This window comes from Phyllostomus hastatus, unplaced genomic scaffold (genome assembly GCF_019186645.2).
Source record: "Phyllostomus hastatus isolate PE091 unplaced genomic scaffold, TTU_PhHast_1.1 phas_scaffold_1066, whole genome shotgun sequence".
Classification (NCBI taxonomy): domain Eukaryota; kingdom Metazoa; phylum Chordata; class Mammalia; order Chiroptera; family Phyllostomidae; genus Phyllostomus; species Phyllostomus hastatus.
In genome coordinates this window covers 14,981,850-15,004,254 of record NW_025334004.1, presented here as the reverse complement: position 1 = coordinate 15,004,254, position 22,405 = coordinate 14,981,850, and the positions used below count along the sequence as shown (strand labels likewise).

General features: G+C 43.5%; 1 non-coding gene across 1 annotated transcript; it reads right to left on the bottom strand.

Annotated features, from left to right (window-relative positions):
• Nucleotides 1–12,907: 12,907 nt before the first annotated feature.
• Nucleotides 12,908–13,014, bottom strand: LOC123829168. Its single transcript, XR_006787555.1, has one exon. It is a non-coding gene; the product is annotated as a U6 spliceosomal RNA (small nuclear RNA).
• Nucleotides 13,015–22,405: the final 9,391 nt, after the last annotated feature.

The window sequence follows — 22,405 nt, the reverse complement described above, 5'->3', positions numbered from 1 at the left end:
CCACACGGGGGAGTGAGGAGGAACTTGCAGATAAGGGAGACTCTGACAGGAGGGCGGTAGCTGCAAATGGGAAAGGGGACCACGGTGGAAAGAACAGATCCTGAATGTCCAATCCTGAGCCCTCCCATAAGACTCAGACGCGCATGGGCCAGGTACCAGAGCTCTAATTCATGATTGGGACTCGAGTCATACAGTGCCAGCTTCCTGGTGCCAGCTGACTTCGTGCCCGTGGGCTTTTCCCCACTTCCTCTGAAGCAAGAGCAGAAGTTCTACACCAATAGTAAGTCAAACTCCCCACGTGTGGACAAATAGTATGTCAGTCCTCAGTGGAGGAAATTTTATTTTTATTTCCTCTGAGATCCCTATTTGCTTGTTTTCTTTTAAACATCACTAAACTGAAGATTCGACTTGTTACTCCCCATTTATTAATACACACCTCAATTCTCTGCTGCCTCTTTAAATTTTAAATACAGTGATGTCTTATTTCTCACTCAATTGCTTTTTGCTCTTTTATTCATTCATTCATTAAACTAATATGTAATATAGTTGTAACCTTATGTAATGTATATTCTATATGCACTGATGTATTTTAGATACATAGTGTATCTGATAAGTTTTGAGCATTGTACTAGGCATTGCGGGGCTATAGTTTTGAATCAGAGGTTGCCCCCAAAACTTACCAGTAAGGAGGTTAGGAAACATATACTGAATAACTACATAATACAAGATACAACATCAAATTTCTTTTAAAAGCAGTATAAATAAAGTGAAGTAATTAAGGAAAGTTTTATGGTCTTTGAGTTGGTCCTTGATAAATATGTCGATGTAAGAGCTATTCTAAGTAGGGTGAGCTGCCCTAACAAAATATTGTAGGCTGGGCAGCTTAAACCACCAAAATTTATTTTCTCACAGTCCTGGAGGCTAGAAGTCCCAGATGAAAGTCCCAAAACCTCGGTTTCTGATGAAAGCTCTCTTCCTGGCCCACAGACATGGCATTTCTTCCGGATGCACGCGTGGAGAGACAGTACAAGTACTCTCTGGCCTCTCTTCTTGTAAGGACACTAATCCTATTGGATCAGGGTCCCACCGGTATGACCTCATTTAACCTAATTACTTCCTTAGAGGCCCATCTCCAAATATAGTCACACTGGGAGTTAGGGTTTCAACATATGAATTGGCGGGCCACAAATATTCAGTCCATGACAACAGGATTGAGAAAGAAGAAAGAAGGGTATTCTGATGGAAAGAAAAGTATGAGTTGAGGTTAGAAAGTGAGTAGCATTTTTGAAACACCGTGTGGTTGAATTTGTTTCTATATATTCTATATATTCCTCTATATATTTGCTTCTATATGTTCCTCTACATGTAGAGGAAGAGCAAGAGTAATGTTGGAAAGTTGGTTGGGATTGGTTTGTAGTGGGGTGAGTGCCAAGTATAGGAGTTTAGAGTTCATTATATAGGCAGTAAGGAGCTATAAAATTTCTCAATAGAGCCCTGGCTGGTATGGTTCAGTGGACCGAGTGCTGGCCTGCGAACCAAAGGGTCATCGGTTCAATTTCCAGTCAGGGCACATGCCTGGGTTGTGGGCCAGGTCCCCAGTAAGGGGTATGCGAGAGCCAACCACACATCAATGTTTCCCTGTCTCTCTCTCTCCTTTCCCTCTTCTCTAAAAATAAATAAATAGAATATCTTTTTTAAAGAAGTTCTCAGCAGAAGGGCTCTATTACAGGAAGATGAACTGACAGAAACCAGCGCAGTGATGCTAGGGTCCTGCCACTTAGGGACTCAGCAAACCCCCGCCACTGCAAGTAGAAAAACACCTTCGTGGTTTTCAGAGTGCTTTCTCATATCTTATCTTAGACTGACCTTCACAATTAGGACTAAGGGATACACAACTTCTCAAGCCACATGTAGGACCAAGCAACAGAGATGATGATCTCCTGCCCCAGAAGGAAGAGAGGACACCAAACCCATGGTCCAGGAAGACTGCACCCAAATCATAGCTGCTAACACTGCAGTCCGCACAGAAGCCATGAACCGCAGCCCGAATATAAGGTTTGTCAGGATGGCCCAGAATCCTAATCATAGGTCAGACTTCCTAATAAAATAGTTTTAAGCTTAAGAAAAATTTTTGAGATATAATAAACATACATAAAAGTGCAAAAAATGTGTGTAATAAATAGTTCACCATATAATTCATCATCTAAAACAAAACCCATTGGAGAGTGAAAAAAGTGTACTATTAATAATTAACCTAGTTTGAGGCTTAAACTGGGACAGTCCCAGGCAAAGATCAGGTTCCCTTTATAAGAATTTACGATGGTTAAGCAACCACCCCTTAGTTGAACAAAACCCCCATACATGCCTTTCAGATCACACCGCTGTCCCCCACCCTAGATGTAAATACTACCCTTACTGCTGCAATAGTCATTTCCCTTTCTGTGTCTATATTCTTTAATGTAGGAACTCCCTGAAGGAGAGCAAGGACAAACCCTGTAGCACAATGGACAGAGAGTCGGGGGACCTGGTCTTGGTTCTGACACTCACGGTGGACTCTGTTGTGCAAGCTACTTAAACATCCTAGCCTTGGTTTTCTCTTCTATGAAGGTAGAAAAATCAGCATTGTGAGGGAGGTGTGAGGAAATTATTCTTAGTAAAGGATCGGCTTGGGATATTTGGCTTGGTTCATATCCACAGTGAATCTTCCTCATTACTGTGAGAAATCACCATTTTTAAAGGATCGTATCGGCTTCATGGGCTTCTGCTACATTGTTTAAGAGCAAAAATAAAAATACCTCCTTCACCACATTTCCCTGGGTAGATCCAATTGAAAGGAACAGTAAGGTTAATATGAAAAAGAAAGGAAAGACAGTTCATAAAAGATTAACTCCTATGCAGGGAAGCCACATGCCTTCTCCCACCCTTGCTGTGCAAACCTTTCCTCTTCCACAAGTTGACCTTTCCAGGATTTGCCTTCCAGAGGATGCTCATTTGATATTCACAAAGAGAGTTACGTCATGGAAGCTCGTTAACTCTGGGAACAGAGAATAAACTACCCAGGCCACCTCACCTGGTGCAATTAGGCTCTGAGTTATATGTCAAATTACCATAAGCGCTCCAGCACCCTTCGGTTCCCTCCTGTGAGTCTCTGCAAAGCTCCCCGTGCCCTTCTTGGCTAGTGCCTGTAATGAATTAAATATATGTCAGAATCGTAGATTAAGCCATTGACCTGCCATTGAACTATAATTTAAAAAAAAAGAAGAAGAAGAAAATGAACATGTAACTTTGATTTAATTTTCTAATTCTAGTCCTAAAATGGGGCTACAGCTCAAAAGCTCAGAAAGGTGGGCTGGGTAGGCAGGGTGAAGAACTGTCTGAAGGGACACGCCCTGCCTGAGGAGGAAGCCATCCCTCCCTCTGGTGGTGGCAGCTGCGGCAGAAACGCAGGGTCAACGATGCCAGCATTTCCAGTTTTTCTGAGAAGCCAACAATTCATAGTCTATGTAAAAACCTCCTGATTTATAAATGGGAGCAACTAATTCAAACAATTTTAAAAATTCTGTGACCACTCCATATACCTGTTTCAAAGCCTAGAAGAGGACCTGAAATATATCAAGTTCAACATACTTATTTTACAGCTAGGGAAAGTGACCCCTAAAGTAGACCAGTGATTTTCCTACGAGCAAGTAGGTAGCTAGCTTCAGCAGCACACCCCAGTCTGGAAGGAATGCCTGCGTTCTGTCTCCTGCATCACTTTCATTTCATGAATGAGAAGGTTAATGGCTTCAGGCCTAATTTTAAAAGTTATTAGTAAACCTACCTCTACTGGCTTAAGTGCACCCAGAACATTATTGATTCACCATTCTATGTTTTTAATTCTCTCTGTCTTCTGGACTATATATATGAGGCAATGGAGAGCATTAGGGCAGAACGTTTTTGTTCCAAATAGATTTTCCCCTCACCTGAAGCACATCACTTCCCATGGCTCTGCTGCGTGAAAGGAGGGGCTAGTGTGTTCCTCCTGGAGAAGGACACTGGTGTGGCAGTCAGTCCACGAGAAGCAAGCCTCACTCTGCAGGAGAAGACTAAATACAAAACTGACATTCACAGAACACCCTCCTCGACCTTGGTGGGAGCTGTGCTTTCAGGAACTGAAGGATCAGCGGTTGAACAGAGACCGGAACGAAGCAGTAAACCTCGAGTTGTAGGTTACTTGATTGGGATTTTTAATTCTAGCCTCGTATGTGCAAAAGACTTCATTTTTCCAATCTAGTGAGCTCTCCCTCTACAGACTCTTAGGGCAGGGTCTGCAAAAGAACCCGTTTAGACCCAAACTGTGGCATGTGGTTGGCGAATCACAGAAGTTAGGACAGATGCCAGCCACATTTAGAAACCACGCGTAGCTGCTTTTGTCCTGCTGTGCCACAGTGTGCACAGTATCCCACTGTTACGATCCTGGCGTGGCACGCTGCCTGACACACTCGAGTAGGCATTTAATTAGCATTCAGTGAGAAAATGAAATAATGGGTGGGCAAGGGTACAGTCCTCGTCAGATGGGCTTAGCTGACCTCCCAACCTATGAAAGCAGAATTACTGATGGTTTTGGCTGCTCCCTTGGAGCCATTCGTGGGAAGGCCAAGGATCAACCAGAGATGCAGGTTCTGCTACTGTCTTGGCACAGAGCCATGCCCTTTTCAGTTCTGCATGGCTGGAGGGAAGGGAGGTGAGTTGGGGTCTGGTTCAGGCAACCGCTGGGCCTATTCTGGGAGGTGTGCTGAAAGGCCTCTGCAGGTGTCCAGGATTTTTAAATAAATCCTCCCCTGTGATGATGCAGCACTGAAAATACTACCGTATTTTGCCATGTATCATGTGCACTCTTTTGCCCAAATTTTTTAGGGAAAACTAAGTATGCACATTCTAAATGAGTATAAAGAATACATACCATGGGTAGAATAATCCTGTGTACAATGAGCACAAAAACGTGGGCGCACATTGTACACGAGAGTGCAGTATACATGGCAGAATACGGTATATTTATACAATCATCAATGAAGAGAAAATCTGTTCCTTAAACTCTCAAGTCCAATATTTTTTGAAAAGGGCTCATGGCTAGGAGGGAATTAGGCCCATTTCTGCTGCTCTAATGTTAGTTAAGTATGTTAAAATGTGTAAAAGGATTGCAAAAGGTGGTAGGTAAATGGGTAGTCATTACAATTCTTTAAACTTTTCTGTATATTTAAGAACTGTCCTAATAAAATGTTCAGGGGGCAGTCGCCTGCCGTCAGAAGAGCCACAGGCAGCTTCCTAACCCGTGCGCAGGCAGCGAGAGCCACCACATGCTGTAGCAGCCAACTAGGTCTAAACTCACAATAAACCAGGCCATGCGCTCTTTCACAGAACTTCATTCACCCAAGGAAATAAAGGCACACAGATGCTAAGTGATTTTCTCAAGGCCAAAAAACTAAATGGCAGAGATGAGAGGAAAAAACCTTTAAAGTTGGCCTCCGGGGTTGGCTCTTCCTACCCATCAGGCCATACTGCCTTTCATTCTTGAAGGAGACGCATCCTCTCCTATGAGCATTGTACTTTCCTAGTTGTCTCTTTCACCTATTTTAAGTATTTAAATAACTATTTGTGTTATTTTTCTGAGCAAAACACACCTATTTTTATTGTATATTGTCTAATACACATCTTTTCTAGATTATAAGTCCAACACAATTCTTAAAATATGTTTTGTTGGAAAATAATGGATAAAATATGTTATTCTAGGGGAAAGGATAAGGAGAACCTCCACATTCCAGCTCAGTCTTATCACTCAACGTCTTTGGTGGGGAGCCAAGAGTTCAGAATGACCAGTGAGAGGCTAACACCGCCTGCCCTTAAGTTCGGAGGAGTCTAATTAAGCCGGATAACCAGGACACTCGCTTTTCATCAAGCGCAAGGCTTTGAAGCAGGCCCGCCTCATACTCACGGGCAGGGAAGCGTGCTGAACCCCAGCTGCACCACTCTAGCTAATGCCGCCACCAAAGCAGATTAGGACTGGGTGAATCCTGAACTCTAAAACCAAGAAGACCGTGCTTAGAGTCCAGGTCATAGAGACAAATAGGGCTCAAAAGATACCACCTGGTACCTTCCTTGGTTAGTAGTAGTGAGTGAGAGTGTATAGCTGAGCATACTTAGTAACCTGAGAATTTCTCCATTTAAAATATTTTTATTTTTCCTTTATTTACTGATCTGAGTGACAAGAGAGAGGAACATTGATGTGTTGTTCCACTCATTCATGCATTCCCTGGTTTTCCTGTATGTGCCCTGACTGGGGATCAAACCCACAACCCTGGCACATCAGGACGATGCTCTAGCCAACTGAGCTATCCGGCCGGGGCAGAATTTCTCCCTTTTTAACAGCTGTATTAAAAGAGGAATCTGTCCCTGTAGAATCCATTCCAGTGTTTTACAAGGTCTAAAAATTCACATGCCTCTAATAAAAAAATCTCTTGGGCCAAGCCAGTTCCCCCTTGTTTGTGCACTGAGCTCACAGGAACTGATTGAAATTTTCTTGTTAAAACCCTTCATCAATAGAAACTGTTATTAAAAAATAAACTGTCAGGTCCTGATGACAAGGATCATGGCTTACATGGCCCTTGTCATCTTTCTGTGTCTTCTGGCAAAGTCTTAGAGTACAACTGGACTTCCATTCATTTAATCATTCTTGAAGCTTTCCTTAGCATTCTTAACTTCTAATCATGTACTCGGCCTTGAAACATTGCTCAATCTTCTCCTCTAACTATGGAAACTAGGGCTGAATCTAACACTTCCCTAAGGTGCCTTGTGAAGAAAAAGAAAACCCACCAATCTCTAGCTCATCTTTTAAAAAATAGCAAACCCTTTTCCTAATCCGGTTAGGATTTACTATAGATAGTCATTAAGTTGTCATATATTAAGGCAAACTGAGGTTAAAGAGATTTTTCATTCATTTGTGTTCTTCATTCAACTCAATTTTTTAAAAGATTTTATTTATTTATTTTTAGAGAGAGGGGAAGGGAGGGAGAAAGAGAGGGAAAGAAACATCAATGTGTAGTTGCCTCTTGCACAGCCCCCACTGGAGATCTGGCCGGCAACCCAGGCATGTGCCCTGACTGGGAATCGAACTGGTGACTATTTGGTTCACAGACTGGCACTCAGTCCATTGAGCCACACCAGCCAGGGCTCAACTCAAAACTTTTTTAAGGGTTTGATTTAAACGACCAGTTAACCCAAAAGCATTCCTACCCAATTCAATTTGGCATCTTTCGGCGTGATTAGCACAATTTCCGTAGGAGCTTCGTTTAAGAAACAAACAAGCTGAGAAGTCTAAACAGGGTTTTGCAGGCCAGAAGAAAGTTATTTTTCCTGAGACTGACCATTATTTCTGAAGCCTTGCTTGCGTGAGAGTTGGCCAAGCCTTAGGACAGCCTCTCAGTTCCACCTCCGACCACTAAGTGGCACCAGAACTATGAATTACTTAAGATGGAGAAAAACTGCGTAACTAGTCTTTAGGTGATTTGCTATGAACCCTTCATTAATACCTTCTAAAAAGAATTCACTTCTCTTTACCAGTGATCTAGATTATGGTGACTTTTGCCTTTTATTCTTTTTTTTAGGTTTTGTTTATTTATTTTTAGAGAAAGGGCAAGGGAAGGAGAAAGAGAGGGAGAGAAACATCAATGTGTGGTTGCCTTTCACGTGGCCCCCACCGGGGACCTGGCCCACAACCCAGGCATGTGCCCTGACTGGGAATGGAACCTGCACCCCTTTGGTTAGCAGCCCGCGCTCAGTCTGCTGAGCCACACCAGCCAGGGCTTGCCTTTTATTCTTCCTTAGGGTCTGTGCTATGGGGAAGAGCAGGTTAAGAGACCTGTGTAGCCCTGAGTGGTATGGCCCATTGAATTGGGCCTAGTTCTGCAAACCAAGGTTGGATTCCCCCTCAAGGCACAAGCCCCCGGGGTGGGCCAGGTGTGCAACAGGCAACCAGTGGTTGTTTCTCTCACGCATCGATGTTTCTCTCCTTTTTCTCCCTTCACTCTCCTCTCTCTGAAAATAAATTAAAATCTTTTAAAAAACAAAAAGAGACATTTGTAACTCATTCCTTCACCTGCCCAGCATCTTCAGAGCAGCTGCTCTCCTCGCCCCAGCAGGCCCCAGCAACACCGGGGGACAACCGGACTGTGTGGGGTCGGGCTTCCCTGCAGACTTGCACTGCTCTGTGATGTGACCCCGTCCAATGACAAACTGAAATGAAAGGGCAAGTTAAAGGTGTCTGATGGACCAAACCCTAATATTTCCATTTGATTCAGGCTGGTCTATCTAGAAGGGAGATAAAATTGTACAGTTTCTTAGGGTCCTGGGAGCGGTATCAGTCCTTCAATTAGAAAGGTGCCCATCTTTTTCTGAAGATTTTAATCAAGTTATTACCACTTTCAAAGTAAACTTCATCTAAAGCTTCTTAAAGGCCCCGGCCAGCATGACTCAGTTCATTGGATGTCGTACTGCAGGCAAAGGGTCACCAGTTCGATTCCTGGTCAGGGCACAGGCCTGGGATGTGGGACTGGTCCCTGGTTGGGGACGTGTGAGAAGCAACCAATCAATGTTTCTCTCCCTCTCCTTCCCTTCCCCTCCCTCTAAATAAATAACTAAAATATTTTTTAAAAAAATAATAATTAATAATTTAAAAAATAAAGCTTCTTAAGAGCAGTCCCTATTGGCCAGGAGAATTTGTTTTGGTTTGTGGGATTCCCATTGGTGTGTGCCTTTTAGCCTTTAGGAACTGAGATGCTGAAATGCTGAAACGTCTTCTCTAATCCCCAGGAAGGTGAACAAGGTAAGAAGACTGAGTCCTAAACACCATCGCCATCTCTGGCAATTGTTGACTTTCAGATGTTGAGATTGTCACCAAAGACCAGCAAGATCTCAGGACAGAGAGTGGAGTTTTCAAAAGACAAAGTGGCAATGTTTATTTTTCCTCCTTTCTCCTCCCACAGCAGTGCCAGTGGGGCCAGAGAAAGACTAGGCGCAAAGGTAGGAACTCAAGAGCAGGCACAAGCCGCCTTAAATAAAGACAATGAAATCATTAACCATACATTTACATTTACACTCGCACTATTTAGTGTTGGTCACTGCGAACAGAAGGGTGTGCAAGGCAGGCGCAGGCCTTACATTCACGAATGAGTCTTATGGCTCACTCTCCCTTTACTGAAGCCACTGACTGGTGGCCTTGGCCTCTGTGGCCCTCCGTTGCCACTTCTCTAAAATGAAGAGGTCTGCCTAGATCTGGGCTCCCTAGGTTTGACCAGGAATTGAACTGGCAACCTTTCACTTTGTCTCTTTCCACAGGTCTCTTTTTCAGACAGACTAGCGCCCAGCAGGGAATCTCCAAGCCCAAAGGAGGCTGGCAGGGGTAGCTGCGGGTGCCAGGCCTCACGCCCATTGTCTTTCCTCCTCTCCACGCACTGGAATTCCTGCCTGGAAGCATTAGCCTCTCCCCCTTTTCATCCAGTAAAATGATTGTCCATACTCTTCTTCCCACTCCATGTGCTGTCTCAGTGGGAGATAATGATGTTGATATCACTTCCAAATGCATGCTCCCAGCCCTGAAAAGGAAATAAAAGCTGGGACATCTTCATAAGTGGTCCTTTGGCACACACCATCCTGTGATCCTGTGAGTGCATAAACATGGAAAGTTCATGTAGCATATGGCAAGAACGTCAGCTCTAGAATCAGATATGGGTTCAAATTCACCACTTCCTAGCTGTGTGACCTAGGATTAGAAAAATAAATCTCTCTGCCCTGACCAGCGTGGCTCAGTGGGTTGAGTGTCGTCCCTCAAAGCAAAAGTTTGCCAGTTCAATTCCTGGTCAGAGCTCATGCCTAGGCTGTAGGCCAGGTCCCCGGTTGGGGGCATGTGAGAGACAGCGATCCATGTTTCTCTTTCTCCCTCCCTTCCTCTCTCTCTAAAAATAAAAATAAAATATTTTTTTAAAAATAAATATTAAAAAAAAGAAAATTAATCTCTCTGAGTCTCAGTTTCTTAACCTGTAAAATGAGTTATCGTGTGGGGTGGGGGGGGGAGGTGGAAGAGGATGGAAGGGGGATAAATGGAAAAAACACAATAATAAGTCAACTTCAAAGTTATTGTAAGGACTCAATGGCATGGCACCTTGAATATATTAACTGTTTAATAAAGGCTGGTCCTCTGTATTATTACCACTGGTGTCCATGGTCATGGATCGAACCGCTACTACTAAATGAAGCAAGACAACACATAGCACAAGTCGTATTAGTGTCATTTCAGATATTGCAGTGTTGTTATTTTTTTAAGACTTTATTTATTTTTTAGAGAGAGGGGAAGGGAAAGGGAAAGAGAGGGAGAGACCTGGCCTGCAACCCCAGCCTGTGTTCTGACAGGGAATCCAACCAGCAATCTTTAGGTTTACAGGCCAGTGCTCCACACAGTGAGCCACCCCAGCCAGGGCTGCTGGAGAGTTTTAATCTTGTAGCTCTTTTAATAGCAAAAAACACTTTGTCAGGATTTAAAAAGAAGGAGGAGGAGGAGAGAGAAGAAAGGAGACAAAAGAAAGACTCTCAAAAGCAGTCATTACGGAGCAAAACTTGGAAGAGGTGTCTCCTCGCATTCCTCTCTCTTGCAGCAACCGATGGGAAGACGGAAGGACGAACAAACAACCCCCCTCGTGCCACCTGCCCGCACTGTACTTGAGGGTTTATCATAAAGGTCGGCAATAAAAAAGATAGAAGTGTCCTCCCTCAAGAGCACAAGGTTATATTTCTAGGACACACCAGCTGTTTCCCTCTTTAAATCTGTCTTCAGTGTCAATTATTCCCATTTCAAGAACTTGAAACTGTTCTAAAGACATTGGCACATGTGCAGGCTGAGATAATAAAGGCAGAATAGTAAGAAGATTGTTGGGACAAACCGGTTCAAACGTGAAGGATGTTACAATCTGTATCTGAGGTCAGAAGCCCACCCGAACACGGCCCCGCCTGCGCACTGGGAGGGAGCACGACACCAGCTACACTGATGGAAAATGGTTTTCTGTAGAAGCAAACCCAATTTACTATACTTTTGTGGCCCAAGTGTACTGAAATGCGGTGACTCGGGGAAAGGCTCCCTTTACTGCACGTAACTGCGATCCCCCGACAGCTCATGCAGCCGGTATTCCAGGAACTGGCTGACGGGAGACCTAGAGTGATGAAAACACTTCAGAATAGACATGGGTTCCAACGAACAGGTTTCACAGAATCAATGAGCTCCCAGGAATTTCAAAATACTAGTAATACATTTGTGAAATGTTTGATGGACATTTCTCTACCTTCCAAAAGAGGCATCGGCTTAAAAAAACAGAAGGGTGACAACAGCAGAGTGCTTAAGATTTTAATAAAGTGGAAAAGGGAAATCATTCTTCAGCTCTCCCGGTGTTTTCTGTACTTATCTTGGGGTTGATTCGGGCTGGCGAGAGTGGCCAAACAAGAACATATTAGGTTTTTCGGCTCTGGGATTCTTGTCTCTTATGTTTGATACAACTTTCCCAGCTACAGATTTACCATTTTTTAAAGAGTGATCTCCAAATAAGCTTTACTCCTTTTCCCCTCCAGAGTGCTATTTTTAACTCACTAATAAACTGAAAGTCCACTTCTACATGTTTCTCTTGTGCACTCCATTTGTTTTATTAGCAAGCACGGCCCTGTAAAGGTGGCTTCCCCGGTCCTCCCACTCAGACCTAATTAGCGTCATCGGACGATGCTGGCAGTAACCAAGTTCTTAAGTTCCCTTGTCAGACACAGCTACGTGAGGCCGGCCGGTCTGCTGGCTGCTCTTGTTAAGGTATTTCTTGGGAAGGTATTTCAAATATCTTTTAGAGAACTGTTTCTCAGAAACTGTGATTCAATCCTTGAAGCACTCCCTGTAATCAACATCCTCAAGATTTCCAGTTTTCCTCTGACTTTAACCTTCTCCCATAGAAACTATTCAAAATTTGTGAAATCAAAAATTCCACCTTCTACTGGATGCAGAAGCCTGAACCAGACGTCCAGGTTGTCTTCTTAGGCCCCGGGCAGGCACCGTGCGGCAGGCAGTCTGTGCAATCCAAGAACAACTTTGCTCTTTTTTAAGAAACGAATTATTTATTGATTTGAGAGAGAGAGAGGAAGGGAGAGAGGGAGAGGAGCATCGATGTGCTGTTCCACTTACTCATGCACACGTGGGCGGGCTCTTGCCCGTGCCCTGACCGGCTATCACACCCACCACCCACCACCGTGTAGTCCCCACTGCGTCGTTTCCTGCGATGAGCTCGCCGGCCGAGGCTGCAGCTTTATTCCTGCAGACTGCTTATGAAGTAACAAAAGGAGGAGAAAAAGGCACAAGTTACTTGGGTATCAGGGTATGTTCAATGTATCCAAAATTACTATGAAATGCAAGCAACAGAAAGCAAAAAATTCATGGAGAGAGATTACAGAATTTCTGAGCCCAAGAGAAAGGGTATATGGGAGAATGATAAAAGAATCCTATAAAAATGGTCAAAACTCAAATACTTAGAATAGAGTCCCAAACAACCAAGAATCTTTTTTCTTTACTTTTTTCTTTTTTTATTGTTTTAATCATTGTTCAAGTACAGTTTTCTCCCTTTTATGCCCATTCCAGCCCACCCACCCAACCCTCCCTACTTCCCTCCCATTACCACCACCCCCTAGTTTTTGTCCATGTGTCCTTTCAATTTGTTCCTGTAAACCCTTCCTATTCTCCCCTGAAATTCCCTCTTTTCTCTCCTCTGGTTACTGTCAGCCTGTCCTCTATTTCAGTGTCTTTGGTTATATTTTGCTTGTTTCTTTGTTTTGTTGATTAGGTTCCTGTTCAAGGAAAAATATGGAATGCTGCATGAATTTGCGTGTCATCCTTGCACAGGGGCCATGCTAATCTTCTCTGTATTGTTCCAATTTTATTATATGTGCTGCCGAAGCGAGCATGCAACCAAGAATCTTAACAAGTACAAATCCATACTTATAACTGCTTCTGTCTCTTGAGTATGAGCCATGCTTGGCTGGGTGACTCAGCTTGTTGGAGCATCATCCTGTACATCAAAAGCCTGCGGGTTCGATTCCTAGTCAGGGTACAAGCCTGGGTCGTGGTTTTGATTACCAGTCGGTCAGGACACATACAGGGGTGGAGGGTGGGGGGACAGCTGATCAATGTTTCTCTCTAACATCAAAGTTTCTCTCTTTCTCTTTCTCCCTCTCTCTCCCTTCCTCTCTCCGAAATTAATAAAAACATATCCTCGAGTGAGTATTAAAAAATCACTATGTATCATGTGCCAGGCATTGGGCTAACATGTACATTTCATTTGCTCTTCACAACCTGACAGGGAAAAGTGATTATTACCTCCCCACTCCACATGAGGAAGCCAAGGGTTTAGAGAGAAAAGGTAACATACTCAAGATCACACGTAAGTGACAGAGCCAAGATAGAACCCAGTCTATCTGACTCCAAGGCCAGCGGACTTCAACCCCATGCTGTGCCCCATCCGGCCAGAGCAACATCAGTACCTTATTCCCGGGGCCTCCGCATTCAGTGCCATGCAGTGCATTACTCTCCTGACTTCGGTGAATGTTAGGAGTTCTGCCAGCCGTAGGAGACTTGACACCCATCCCTAAGTCTGGCTTAACAATAAAATATTATAAATTAACGAATGGACTAACCAAATAATTATGATAGCATGAATGGGGAAAAGGTGAAAATATATGAGCGAGAAAGGCACAGAGGGAGGCTAATACCTGTTATATCTACCTGTCTTCTGCAATGGGTAGTTGCAAGAGATGACGTGATAAAATGCTATAGAAGGCTATACCAATATCTCAGTTACTACAATGATTCTATACACGAATCAAAAATATATTAGAAAATAATTTTAGAATACAGTGGAATACTGGCTCAAATATACACTTAAGAAATTAGAGTATGATGCCCTGGCTGGTGCTGCTCGGTGGGCTGGGTGTCCTCCCACAAACCGGAGGACCACAGGTTCAGTTCCCCCATCAGGGCACATGCCTGGGGCACATGCACGTGATGAAGGTTGTGGGCCGGGTCCCCAGTTGGGGTCGTGTAACAGGCAACCACACATTGATGTTTCTTTCCCTCTCTTTCTCCCTCCCTTCCCCTCTTAAAAATAAATACATAAAATCTTAAAAAGAAAGAAAAGAAATGCCACTTTAGTCTTGACGGAAGAAAAACATTTAGAAGTTTTACTAAAGAATGCCATTCCAGGATACAAGACTACATGGTATTCACTCATGTTCAGACCTTGCTGCCAGTGTCATGCCTATTTCCAGATGGAATTGACTAGTGTCCTATCAGTTTTTCTTTGGTGGCAATGCAAAAACAGGATCCATATTCATTGCTCCAAGATCTAATCTCTTCTCAGAAACAGGTGTAGAAAACACTGAGCTTCACCTTATTTGTCACTAAAATGAGGGCATTGGACTGGTGATTTTAAAGTGTTTCCATGAGTCCCAGTGTGCCTGGGAAGTGTGTGAACCGCCCATGCCTTGGAAACCACGAGTGAGCACTGGAGATTCTTAGCTACCGTCAGATAAACTGCTTTTGCCCTTCATATATTGAAGTTATGTAAAGCAATCCCTGACATAGTAAGTACTGGTGTTTTAAATAAGGTGTTGCTTAAAAAACAATTCTGCTACTAGGCCCTGGCCGGGTAGCTCAGTTGGTTAGAGTGCTGTCCTAACACACCAAAGTTGTGGGTTCGATCCCAGTCAGGGCACACACAAAAATCAACCAATGAGTGCATAAATAAGTGGTACAACAAATTGATGTCTCTCTCTCTCTCTCTCAAATCAATCAATAAAAAATAATTCTGCTATTAAAAGTGGTTTTATTAAAGCCCCTAGACCAGAGTGATGGGCTCAAAAGCTCTTCCCTTTCTGAGTCCATGAATCTATTGGATCAGGCAGCAGGTCACTGGGCTATGCACCAGTGACAAAGCATTAATGACCCCACTACACCGGGACTAGTTGAGAAATCTGAAGATGCTATTTGGGAAGAAGAATGAGAAGGAGAAAGAGGAGGAGGAGGAGAAAAGGAAGGAAGGAAGGAAGGAGTCCTTCCACCTTTGGAAAAAAAATGGCTGTATCTGCTATTTACTGCATTCTCAGCATGCACAAATGTTTTGCTATAGTATTGCTAACCTTCATAAAACTTCTGCAAAGTAGCCCTTGTTTATCCCTATTTTTATAGTGGAACAAACGATCTCAAAGAATTTTGGTGACTTATTCAAGTTTACTCCAGTAATAAATAATAGAGCCAGAATTTGAACTCACATGTCTGATGTCTGATTCTAAAGCCTGTACTTTTCCATCTTGAGAAAATAAAACCCACTCTACTTTTGATGGGGGAACTCAAGAGTTGGAAAATGTTAGTTTTAGGTAATAGTTAATAAGCTTAGTAGTTAATGCATGTAAAAAGCTATTGTTTCAGGAACTGAGGGTACAGCCCACCCTGACCCCAGGAGGCCACAAGCAAGTCAACCTTTGTGCTCCAGAACAGACAGTGAGTGATCGAGATGGTATCTGTGCCATTGGTTCCCAGGGAGAGACAGACCTCGGGCCAGGAAACAGATAAAGAAAACTACCAGAGACACAGGACCCAGGGCCCAGATAAAACATCACTGGTCAACAGATGAAAGAGTGTTAGAGAAATTGCTGGAAGGCAGCTTTTATCTGATTAACCTCTTTCCTGAATTCCAAACCCCTTACCTATACTTTTTTTCCCCCTTGAATTCCAAATCCCTTACCTACACAAGTTTCTCCTGATAAGAAAGGAGAGCTTGAAAGGAAATGTAAGGCGGTCGGTCTGTCGGGGTGCATAACCCACTATCTTCTCAGATTGCTGGCCATCTGCATAAAGCACCCATAGAGACTCAATCCCCATGTCTACTTATTGGTTCTGGGAGTGACAGGCAGCCGGCACGCTGACTCTTCCAGTTTCACTTTGGCCCTGGCCAGTTAGCTCTGTTGGTTAGAGTACCATTTCCCTACACCGAAGTTGAGGGTTTGATCCTGGTTAGGGCACATACAAGAATCAACCCATGAGTCAGAAGGTGGAGGGAATGAGCAAAAAGGAAAAAGGACACATGGTTGTGGACAACAGTGTGGCAACTGTTGGGAGGGGGGAGGTAGGAGGGGGATAAGTGGTAATGGAAAAAATGCAATAATAAAAACGAAAAGAATATGCCAGTGAATGCATAAAAAAGTGGAAGAACAAACTGATCTTGCCCTCTCTGGGGAATTTTTATTTACCTTAAATGTAAAGTTTGCATCAAATATTAGTTATTTTTCATGTCCTGTGAGTCCTCCTCCATTATAAATTACTCAGCATCTCCTGCCTGGTCCTGTCTTAAGGAGTTTGAAGAGGCACAATGTTGCGGAAGTACAATGACAGGCACCTAAAAACAGAACTTCCACGTGGCTCATCTCCAGCATTCGGACAGTTACTGGGTTGCTCAGCAGGTGAAGGGCACACATACTGTAAGGATGATTTTCCTTGAATGCCACCAGTTTTCTTTCTGGGCGCTTTACTCTATTCAGGAACTTGAAAGTGCTTTATTAAATACCAAACCTTGGGAAGTTGCCATTGAACAGAAGGTGAAATGGAGATTTCCAAAGGACACGAAATCTCCCTCAGTGAGACTCGGGAGACGCTTGCTCCTCACCAAACTGCAACCATTCTGCGTATAGTTACAATATTCCCTGCTGTTTCTCAGCAACCACTCTAGTTCCTTATTGTGAATTGTAACAAAATTGGCAGTGACCAAATGTGGAGGGCTGAACCCAATTTGGGGGGGCAGGATTGATAGGGGACTGAAGACTTGGAAAATTTTAGCTTAAGGTAAAAAGTTGTAAGTCTAGCAAGTAATGTGTATGTTAAAGCTTTTGTTTCAGAAACTACAGATAACGCTCATCCTGGTGCCTGGGAAAACAGCCAGCCTCCTGGGGCACTGGCTAGAGATTACAACCTGCGGACAAGTTGGAGGCATCCGGGTCTTTGTGTTCCGGGGAGAGCAGATAACTACCCCACCCCCACCCTCACTATAAAAGGTTTGAGCTAAAAACAGAAGGCAAGATGGTCTGTTAGGGTATGAACCCACCACCTTCTCAGATCACCGGACGCTGAACGCTGGTGTCTTTTCTGGTTACAGGATGATAAGATCCTTCCAGTACAAAGCACCCTCCAGGCACTCACCTAAAAAAAGAAAAATCACAGACCAAGAAGTACAAGTAGGTATTAAGGGAATTACTCTTCTATGTAATTGATTAGGGTGTGTATTACTTAAAACATAGGTTCTAGAAAGAGGACTTGAGTGTCCTCCACCTGAAGGTCTAGAAAGTCACAGTTAAACTTGAGTGTGCTGGCTAGTGGCCTCCGGGGACCACTCTTTAGGACAGTCACTAATGTAGTGATCCTACCCCACTGTGATCATATGCTCATGTATGTTGTATTAGGTTGCATTCTGAAAAGTACTCTCCTGTATAAGTATTGTAAAAAGACAGAAAGGAGCCCTGGCTGGTGTAGCTCAGTGGATTGAGGGCGGGCTGTGAACCAAAGCATCGCAGGTTCGATTCCCAGTCAGGGCACATGCCTGGGTTGCAGGCCAGGTCCCCATTGGGGGTCATGTGAGAGGCAACCACACATTGATGTTTCTCTCTCTTCCTTCCCCTCTCTAAAAATAAATCAATAAAATCTTAAAAAAAAAAAAAAGACAGAAAGGAAGAATTGCAGCTCTGACCAAGGTGGCTCAGTTGGTTGGGTGTCATCCTGAAAAGCAAAAGGTCACCGGTTCATTCCCAGTCAGGGCACATGCCTGGGTTGTGGTCCAGTTCCCCCACTGGGGCACATGTGGGAGGCGGCTGATGAATGTTTCTCTCTCTCTCACATGGATGCTTCTCTCCCTGTCTTTCTCCCTCCCATGTCCTCTCTCAAAACATAAATAAATAAAATCTTAAAATAATAAAATAAAAATTACAAAATAGCCTTTTAGTTCCAGGTTAATTTCATAATGATCTGCTACTACAAAAACAACTACTACTAATGTCAGTAAGGAATTTTGCAGTTTTTTTTTAAATTTATTACACTAAATTACGAACATCTGAGTAATCACCAACAAAGAAATGGTCAAATAAAGTATGGTACAGCTGTACAATACAGTTGTGTAACACAAACATTTAAAAAATTCTAAATGTTTAGGCTTAGAAAATGTGCTAAATAGCCCTGCCTGGTGTGGCTCAGTGGATTGAGTGCTGGCCTGCGAGCCAAAGGGTCGCCAGTTTGATTCCCAGTCAGGGCACATGCCTGGGTTGTGGGCCAGGTCCCCAGTAGGGGTCGCGCAAGAGGCAACCACACATTGATGTTTCTCTCTCTCTCTCTTTCTCCCTCCCTTCTCTCTAAACATAAATAAATAAAATCTTTAAAAAGAAAAGGAAAAGAAAATGTGCTAGATAAAATTTGAACACTAAATTCTGTATACTGCATGCTTCCAGTTCTATTACACACATAGAGGGGAAAATAAGCCTAAAGGGATGTATATCAGAATGTTAAAGAGGTTATTGCTGGGCTATATCATGAGCAGTGATTTTGTCTTTTACTTTTTGTATTTTTCAACTTTTTAACAATATCCACTTATTTTATAATGAGGAAAAAGTTAACATTATTTTAAAAGTAAGAACTTTTGATTTAGCCCTGGCTGGCGTAGCTCAGTGGATTGAACTCGAGCTGCGAACCAAAGTGTCGCAGGTTCAATTCCCAGTCAGGGTACATGCCTGGGTTGCAGGCCACAACCCCCCAGCAACCACACATTGATGTTTCTCTCTCTCTGTCTCCTTCCCTCTCTAAAAATAAATAAATAAAATCTTAAAAAAAAACTACAATACAAAAATACTTTAAAAAAAAACTTTTGATTTCATAGTTAGACAGACCATACACATGCATCTGTCTCCTCAGTTCCCAGAGACTCCGTTACAAAAGCAAAAGAGGAAGGAACAGCACAAGGCGGGGACACTCGGGGACAAGGGCGGCTGCCTTCATTTCCACACTGCAGTTTTCAGAGTATTTTCCACATTTATTATCCCATTCAACTTTCATAAAAATCCTAGAAACAGATTGTAATGTCATCTACATTTTACAATTTGGAAAACAATTCAAGGAGATTAATAATGTTGTCCAAGGTAACACCACTCTTAAGGGGCAGAGAAGGACACCACCCAAGCCTCCAGACCTAATCCTCCATCACAGAGCCTTATCTGGATATTAGCAGAATGGCACTGTGTACAGGAACAAGCAGCTACCTTAAAACAACAACAACAAAAAAGACGTCTACCCCCATAAAACTTTGCGTGTTCTGATCGTATCTGACAATTCAAGGCTAGCAGAGACGTCACTGAAATATAGCTCTGCATCAGGCTGAAACAGCATTAGTCCAAACAAGGTTAGAGATTACATTAGTCCCAGAGAGCAAAGAAAGGAATGACGGGATAAAATCAATTTTAAAACCCAATGAGGATGGGGGGAGGGTGTGTGTAAGTGCTTGAGCTGATACTTTGTAAATGAAAGGACCAAAGTTTTGCCATCCTGAAGCTGTCTTTTTGGGATTTGGTTTTAAGCTCTTTATTAAGAAAAGAAAAAAAAAAAAGACTCAGGTTGCGGGGAGTGGTAGGGGAGAAATGGAGACAACTCTACTTGAACAACAATAAAAAAAGTTAAAAAATGGTAAAAGAAAAAAAGATTCAGAAGGAAACTTTGATCCTTCCCCCCTCCACCTAGAGATTCAGATAGAAAAACCTACCAGGAACAGACAGCGCAGGAAACTTCTCGCTAGACAACTCAAAAACAGTGGGACGCAAGGGCTATCCAGCTAACAGGCAGCTCCCCGAGCCCCCTTGTTCACCAGACTTAATTCAAATCAGGCTGCGGTGGCTTCCTAAATTCTCCCTCCTGACGCAGGTTTCTCAACTTACTAGCCCAGCCTAGAAGAACTTAGAAGAACTTAGTATTAGCATTCTTTTAGCCCCCACATGCACAAGTAACAGCTGCCTGCCTAGTTACAATCAATAGCCAAGTGCCAAGACTTCTTTTTCAGTGCCCTACCTGACAGGGAATAAGATGGCTTTGCAGGAATGTCTCTCTCCTAAATAAAACTACTCGGGTTGCCTAAATTTTGAGCCAGTCTAAACCAAATGCAGCCCCAGATTGTTGTGTAACTAACAGAAAAGTAAATAGCATTCATAAACTATCCTCCTTTAAAAATCATGTAACTTTTTGTAATGCTATTGTCACAGGTGGGCACAGGGAAACCAGATTCTTGGTGATCTCGAACAATGACTTGAACCAAACACAGTTTATAGCAGAGAGAGCAGATGTATTCAGCGATGGTACACTCCACAGGTGAACACGGGACTGGGGCAGCTCTGAGCAGAGACTGACCTTCAGCAGACAGAGGGGTTCTATTCTTATAAGGCAGATATTTCCTGGCTGGTTTTGGGGGGCTTCTATTATACATATACAAGTAGTTATATTACTTTTAAGCTACTGTGCATGCCATCTTCCATGATTTTCTTAATTGCCCACCAGGGGAGAGGGGCCCCACGATGCTAATTAATTATAATGATATTATAATGAAGCAGGAGTCACGTAGCATCCTCTGGGTACGTGTAGTCCTGACTCACCTTGATTCACCACTTTTCCAGAAAGCAGGGACAACAAGTGTTACAACAAGGTCTCTGTCTGGTATCAATGCCCCCTGTCCTAGTCCTGAGGTGCTTCCAGACTCTTGTCATTCCTGAGGAACTGATCTTAGAACAGGGTCTCTGTTCTGTATCTATGCCCTTTGTCTTAGCTCCCCCAGGCCCCTCTGGAGTTTCCTCACTCCTGACTATCTCCTGCCTCACTATTATGTACTTTTATAATAATACATTTTTTCAATGTCATCCTTAATACCTCAGGCATGTAACTGAGCAGGAATTTTAAGATTTTATTCAGCTAATTTCAAGAGTATGGAGGTCTAGTTCCAACAATAATGTCGCTACCTGCCTCCCTCCTCTTTCTCACACTCAACTTTTTCCCAAGGTAAGGGAGATGGACAGTGCATAGAATCTCAACAAAGTGTTAACACGTTTTGAGTGCAGGGAAAACTCTCGGGCATGCTTCTTACTTGTTTGTACCGTGATGCTCACGTATCAAAGTGACCTGGGACCAGATGCCTCCTGCACACAGCCTTTCTTATCCCACATGGAAACAGGCTAAGTTCCTCAAGGCAGTTTACTGAGAGTATCACTTGGGCATGATTTGACAACGACTCAAAGGAAAAAGGGCAGCACAGAATCCTGTAATTTGCTACGAAAATAACATTAAAGACAACAGGTCAGTGTGTATTGTACAAGCAGACTCAGTGGCTCCCTGGTCTTTTGGGCTTGCTGGTTTAAGTCCAAAATGAGTTCTCTCTTGGGCCAGACCAGCTCCTTCCCTTAAGGCACGCTAAGTTTACTTTATCCCCCTAAATGACAGTCGGTTCAGCAAACTGGTGACATTTGCATGCTTAGTAAGAAGAAATGGGCTGTGCTCCTAACAGTAAGGACAGACACCTACATAACATCCTAACTCTCATTTTTGGCTCCAGACTCTCCCAACTTCTCCATGCAGCCAGGAATAAAAGCCACCCTAGTGCCAGGAAACCGTATTTTCCCAGGTGATATTCAATATACTTCTTAGCCACTTCTACCTTAGAAAAGAAAAATATCGATTTGATTATTCACATTTTAAGAAATACACCACTTTCCCCCCTAAAAATTTCCTAGTACTGATGGAATCTACTTCCCCCAGACTACTTCCAATAAGTATACAAAGTCCCTCCGGGCATGCAGGATATACTACAGCCTGGGACAACTCGATGGGGCGTTCCCTGCTTGGTCCATGGATTTCCTCGAATAAGCTCTTCATTCTTTAACTAAATCTTGCAGAATAGGTGGCAGCAGGAAAGAAAAGATCAGGCTCCACTGGGTCACCAGGATACTCGCACACCAGATCCAGCCTGACTCTGTCCTGCCAGAGGAGCCCCCTAATTGTCTAAGGGCTCGGCTTCCAGGGCAAAAAGCATGAGCGGCACAGATAAGCATGGCTGGTGCGCCTCAGCTGGCCGGGCTCTGTCCCAGAAAGCAGAAGTTCTGTACCTGGCACATCCTTGTTCAGTTCCTGGTCAGGACACACACCTGGGCACACGCCTGGGGTGCAAGCCAGTCCCCATGGGGGCGTGCGCTAGAGGCATATGATTGATGTTTTTCTCTCACACATCAATGTTCCTCC